The 7,317-nt window shown below is 35.4% G+C and overlaps 1 pseudogene; it reads left to right on the forward strand.

Annotated features, from left to right (window-relative positions):
• Positions 1–619: 619 nt before the first annotated feature.
• Positions 620–2,716, forward strand: LOC111691725 (annotated as a pseudogene).
• Positions 2,717–7,317: the final 4,601 nt, after the last annotated feature.

Below are 7,317 nucleotides of genomic sequence, written 5' to 3' on the forward strand. Positions count from 1 at the left end.
CATTTCTGGAGTTGTTTTTTAACATTTGAAGAGGATTGGATTGATGAAGTGCACTGGTCAAGTTTATTTTGCTGTGTTGTCTCATAACAGCGGAAATCTGCGATTCCTCATATTGGTGTTGTGTTTTTAAAGGAAAATTCAGTGTCTTCTCATAAATAAATAATACCAATCCTCTCTTGGGACTCCGTTTTTGGAAGGCGTCTGCAAACCCTTTCTATTAACATACTCTCCGACTAGTTTCCTAAGTTCTGCTTTGTTACATGGTAAACCCAACGACCCGCCCTTCTTACTTTTAATGCAGTCTTCTTCCTATTCTTTGATAAATGAATTTTAGAACGCCATAAAAATTTTCACAGTGCTTAGATCATACCATAAACCAATGGTAACTTGTTCCTTGATTTCCTCAGAGGGCAATTCAAGTTCTTTACAAAGGACTATCTTACAATGGAAATAAGCACTGACATTTTCAGATGTCTGTTGAGTACGCTTCTGCATTTTCCTCCAACACTTTGTCTTAAGCCGGCCACTCACGTTCCGGTATACCTGACAGGTATACCTGTTCAGGTAAACATGACAAGTTAACCTGAACTTGTCCATATACGCAGCGGCGTACCTGAAAGCAATTCTCATTTGGGCTTTCAATCATGTCCGTACAACGCGATTACGACGATGCTGTAGCGTTAGTAGGTCTTCTTCTCCTCCTAAGGAAAAAGAAAAGAAAATCGCGACAAAAGTAGTGTAAAGAATGGTTATTACAAAGACATGAATAGAGTCACGTTAAGTTGCTAAAAGAATTAAACGCAGAGCCTAAAGATTATCGCAATTATTTAAGAATGGATGAAACAACTTACCTAAAGCTATTATAAATGGTTACACCTTTAATTCAGAAGCGGGACACTGTCATGAGAAAAGCTATATCGCCACATGAACGTCTGACAGCAACATTACGATTTCTTGCAACAGGCAGGACATACGAATGCCTCAAATTCTCTACTAGAATATCACCGCAAGGTCTCGGCAAAATCATTCCAGACACATGTGATGCCATTTATAAAACTCTACGGAAGGACTATCTGAAGGTGTGTATAATAAGACGAACTTTGTTCGGGTAAGTTATTTATTAAGAAATCCTACAATTGTAGGTACTCGTAAATAAAAACTTATTTTTAAAATATTTACTTTATATGTCAGGATAAGTGGTAAAATAAGATCCCGCACTATCTGTAGAATTTTCTGAAGGAGACATGTTAAGTTCTCCTGGCTGCTGTTGTGTATATCGAGATGACTGTGAGTAAGATTGTGGTTGTGTATTGGATTGTTGCAGCAGTAAGGGATTAGGAGATGATGCTGTTGAGGTAGGGCTTGGACTTAGAGAAGTAACAAACATAGGGCTGGACAAGTGGTGGATGAATGGTTATAACAATCACTCTGGTATTGTTGAATATTCCTAGTCGACGGTGAACAACCGCGAGATGAGTGATTGTTAAGAGTTACCATTTCCGCTTCAAATAACGTGTCATTTATAATCTTCTTTGCGAATAGTCGCTGACGCTTGTCTAAGGTTCTCAGTTTAATTGCTATTGTTCGTCCTAAGAGATCATACCGATCTTCCTGAACGGGTGCAGGACGCTTGAAATGGTCTCTCACCGAAAGTAACACGTCAGTGGTTAACGCCTCTTGTCCACTTTTCTTTTTAGCAGGTCTTGTTGCTTGTGTGTGTTGTTTGAGAACGTTCTTGCATCCTAGATGTAGAACCATCTGTAGCATTTTCTTCAGAATCGCCTACATTATATTCTGCACCATTATCCTGAAACAATAAATTAATATTAGGTTCTGATTATATTACCATACAAATTCAATCCTTTTCATATACTATCCGTTTTACTTTATTTTGACTCATCCTGTACATTTTTTTTTCAGTTTCCTGACTCCTCCGATGAATGGAAAGAAATAGCGCGTCTCTTTGAAAAGCAATGGAATTTTCCGCATTGCTTAGGGGCCATTGATGGCACGTTGACTTAGTTCCACCTGCTGGCTGTGGATCGTATTATTTCAATTATAAAAATCGCCACAGCATAGTCCTCTTGGCAGTAGTGGATGCCAGATACCGATTCATATTAGATGTTGTTGGTACAAATGGACGAATTTCCGATGGGGGTGTATCTAAAACATTAAAAATCCCAAGACCAGAAGATGTTGCCAATAGCTCTAGATGTCTCCCATATGTTGTTTTCGATGAGGCATTTCCATTAGGACCCAATATGATAAAGCCATTTCGCCAAATGGATTTGGATACACGAGATAAACAAATTTTTAATTATCGTTTGTCTCGTGCGAGACATATTGTGGAGAACGCTTTCGGTATAATGGCTTCACGATTTCCAATATATCATACCAGAATTAATTTAGGCGTACAAAACATCGAGAAAGTTGGAATGGCCACGCGCGTCCTGTTTATTTTTTTAATGACACATGCATCAAATTCCTATGCATCAGAAAATTGTTTTTATAAAGAAAATATTGATAACGGGACTGTTATTTCTACGGGCTATAACACTGCAAGTTCTAACATGGAACATTTATATGGGCGAAGTCAAGGAAACATCACCTACGACGGGAAATGGGTAAGGGAAGAATTTCAAAATTATTTTGTAAACGAGGGCAAAGTGCCATGGCAAGATAATTGTATTTATAACTAATTTGATATGACCGTTATTATTCTATACCTAAATTGAATGTGACTAATATTAACACACAAATAAATAAATGTACTCATAAATTGACAGTTTATTTACTTCCCTCAGAAGTATTATTGTTGTCTGCTTCGACATCGCCATCGACGTCATCTAAATTTGAGCATGACTGCCGTGAAGTGTCCTCATCGCCAAGAAAATCGAACAGATCGTAGTACCACAACGTGGGTTTGTACACATCCGACTTTAACGATTTTTTATATTTCTTTTTATCTTTCCTTACGTTACTACGCAAACTATTATTTTTTTTAATACATCTTCTTTCGGTTCGATCCCTCTAAGTTTTTCCTTGAGCTTTTCATATGCGACTGCTCTCTTATTTCTGTTATGATAATCTTTGCTTTTTACGAGCCAAAGGCAAGGTTCGGCTTTATATTGTTCTATGAATTCTTCCATTACTGCGGTACGCTTGCGAGAAGCCATTATTTCGACAACGAACGTGGACAGTGGACAGGGAATAACTGAGACCTACACATGTACAACGCCACACACGTGCAGGCTTGCCTGAAGGTAGCACTTTACCACAGGTAAAATATACAAAATTTCGATTGTTTGCAGATCGCCTGTTCAGGCCAGAATACCTGTCAGTTTTGTCACATACACGCTCGCGTTTACCTGTACAGGTGACTTGAACAGGTATACCGGAACGTGAGTGGCCGGCTTTACTCTCTAAACATAAAGGTTTTCTTAAAGACAAATTTGAATGACGACCAGTCTGTTAATTCGGCATGTCGACCTTCTAACCAAAAGCGAGCAGTTCCTGCTAAATTACTCTGGGCTGTCTGTACAGTAAAAGCATCTGGCTAGCTACGAAGATACGCCATAGTTTTGATTTGATTCAACCATACCCTAGCCGAAGACATACCCTTTTAACCACTAAATGTCACAATGCTTTTTGACTGGTTCGTTTATACTGTTTTGTGAGCTTGGGAAACTTGTAGCATTGTTAACATTCACGTGTTTTTGCTCGATAAAGCTCTGAATGGTTTGCATAAATTGGTCAACATCTACATTGCCCATTGTCGTGGAAAAAGGAAAATTACAAAAAAACAAAATTTCAGTACACTACTTCTAAATAACGTAAATTGTTGAAGTCGGTATATGAAAGAAAAAACTTTGCAACAATCTCACAATTTACGAGCAAATGGTTTGGTATTATAGATGTAACTCAAAACCATTTAAAGTGGCCGCTCTCGGGACTGAGAGAGATACCTCTTCTTTGGTTTTAACTCTTTTAAAAAGAGTTGCTAACAAACGAAATTTTCCTAATATCCAGTTAAAATGACTAGTCAAATCATGTTTTAACCATAACAGTGTTAAGTTTTATTTAAAGTCAAATCCGATAACATTTAATAATAAATATATAAAGCATGCATAAATGAATGTTCTTAAGGAATTACATTGAATCGCTAGTTGTATTGTAATTACACAAGAAATGTAAGATTTATTAGTACACACTGTTTCTAGGTCTTTACTCAAAATTAATGCACTTTGAGCGGACATTAATGTTAAGAAACCCACCCTATACAACCCTTCCATCTATAAGTAAAAGAGAATAGGGAGATGCCGCCGAAAATAAGAAAAGAAATTAAAGGAGTACATCTTTGTTCTACGGTAATCCGCTAGATGGTTACAAATATGACCACTAGACGACTTGCCTTAACTGAACAACTAAAACATCGTATGCTTTGCTTATAACCAAAAATCTACTGTCTATAGTGAATTAGTCCTGCTGTTCCGTAACTATTCTCAAAATTATTGTTTTGTTACTGTGACCATATAGTTATAAAGATGGATGATAACTAGTTTGTATAAGTACTAGAAGTGCTATCTATGCATCTAATTACATGTACTGTTATAACTAGGCAAATATTGACATTTAAAAATATTTTACAAAAGTATGCACTAAAGATTATATAAATTATCGATAGCTATTTTAATTATTTATTTAGCTCAGAGGGCTAAAATGCTAAACTAGAATAATTACTTGACCAAAGCAATTCTTTAAACTATAGTGATCCCAGGGTAATTATTTATTTAAACTAGAGTAATTATCAGATCTGACCAGAATAATTATTTAAATGAGAGGTGCCTCTTATACTACTTTATTTTCGTATTTTCATCCATTTTCTATTGATTTAGAAACTAATAATCAAGCTAAATCTAATATTTACAGTAATGTACGAGAAAATGGATACTAATATCTGAATGGAACATCTAGATATCTCCAAAATTCAAAATGTTATGAAGTTATACTTCTAGAAAACTAAAATTCAAAATATAAAACCTTACGCCAGTTTAATACAACTAGCGAATCTATGCACATAGCAGAAGGTAGGGTAAATACGATCACTTAACTTTGAACCCTCGTCATTAAATTATACCTTTCGGTAAAAGTTTTATTGCAATAAAACAGTTCAACATAAATAACAGTAAGTAAAAAAAATAAAAACTTTATCTTCTAATAATTACAAAAGAAGTAAAACATTTTTACACTATTACCAAGTTGGGTAACGCCGTAAATATAGATTTGTCCTTGGTAAAATCTTTTTCGTTGGAAACTTCCACTAACAATACCTCATCACCACTAGATTCATCGCTGGAAATATTATGAACCGGTTTAGTCATAAATTTTTTAAACCTGAAGTTGATGGTTGCTTACATATTTCTAAGGTAGGTGCATTTTTGATTTCAGCCAAGTTTGTTACAATGTCTGCATTGTTGTCACTGCTGGTATAAATAAAATCTTCATCAACAAAAATGTTTCGGTTAAATGGGAGTATACCGGTAACTACAAACAACTTTGTTGTTGCCTTTTTAATTGTCGCGACTTTAGTGTAAGATCTTTTAAAAAGTTCTGGGATTTTTGATGGCTTAATTTCACATCAAGAGGTTGGAGAGGGGTGGGAGGTATGTGGCGGCAATGAAACAACTACCACTCTGTTTTTCTTGCAAAAATTATAAGCAGCCAATGACATTTGAGAAATATGATTGTTCATTATTATCAGCACTGGATTTTCTGGGCTGCAGTAGGTATATTGGGCAAAGTATTGCAGGTACTCGACGAACAATTATTCTTCGGTGATACATCGTGAAAATAAACGGGTGGAATATAAGAGCCAACACCACTCATTCCACAAACAGCCGTTATTGTTCGTCCACATTCTCCACTGGATATAAAGCCTAATCTTCTTTCAACTTTTACAGCTAATACATTTTGAGGCACAAGGACATTCGTAATACCGGTTTCATGTATATTGTACACTCGATCGGGAGAAAACTTCTAAAAAGTAACTTCCACTTTATTGAAAGCAAAAATTCTATTTATTGATGTGGGTTCCGCAAGGATATATCGTGGTGTCGTTGCAGGAAGCCATAATACCAATCCTACCAATCCAAGTCTTCAGTTTGGGAAAACGTTACAGGGTAAAAAAAATTTAAATTAAATTGGGCGCCAACCTACAAAATAAATTAAAATCTAAAACCCCTATAACAGTTTTTTCACCTTGTAGGTAGAGAGTGGAGAATTACATAAACACAGGTAAAATATAGATATATATTTCTCACAAATCCTGTCCTTGAAGGTGGACGGCTCGATGTCAATGAAGCAAGTTTGGCAACAAGGATTGTTGTTTGTGTAAGTAAAGAAAAATGTTCGTCGTGTCCAGTTGTTTGGTAAATCAACAGGAGCGCACATCAGTACACAAAAATTAGTAGAGCCTGGAGTCATCTTCGTGTGTTTCCTTTTGAACATTTAGACTGCCGACCCTTTTCATATAATCAACTGCGTCGCCTTCCCTCTCCTGGCTCGAGGGCAATAGACAACATAAAGGTCCGAATCGCGCAACTCGCAGCAAAATTTAAATTAAATAAGTCCAAAAGAAAGAAACGCAAATAAGGATTCAATGTAGAATTTACATCTAATTTATAAAACTCGTCCAGAACTAGTTTTTTATCTTCTAAGGTGAATTTTTTATTGCACTTTAGCCTGCAGCATTTTTTTTTTTGTTTATAAGATACATATGTTGATGATGTACTTTTATCGCAACATAAATAATATATTTTAAATTCTTGCTGATATAATTGAATTTGAAAAGGATGAGGCCTCAAAATAATTTTATGTTTTATTTTTTAATACAAAATCTTGTTTTTTTGCCAATAATTTTCCTTAGCTACCACATACCCTAGCTGATCTGATAAAAATAAATAAATCTTATATATAAAGATAAGTAATAAGACAATCACTACACAATACATAAGCTTCATCTTTTTCTCTAGCTAGTGCATGTTTTCTTTTTTCCACTCACTTTCATTTTTACCCTCTTCTTGCTAACTTTTTAATAATATCCTTGAAGCTTTTTCAAATCATAGATCGTGAAGTTATGAACTGCTCACTTAGTTTTATAATATAGGGACGACATATTTGATTTCGGGCACAATAACACGGATTGTAAGTTCATTGTGAAGATTTCATTTTTCGACAACTTGTCTTTAGCCTTTTCAAATCTCGTCTCATCTTTTAACACAATGTGATGATTAAACTCTATTTCATATAAATTGTTAG

Source organism: Anoplophora glabripennis, unplaced genomic scaffold (assembly GCF_000390285.2).
Source record: "Anoplophora glabripennis isolate ALB-LARVAE unplaced genomic scaffold, Agla_2.0 scaffold489, whole genome shotgun sequence".
NCBI lineage: Eukaryota > Metazoa > Arthropoda > Insecta > Coleoptera > Cerambycidae > Anoplophora > Anoplophora glabripennis.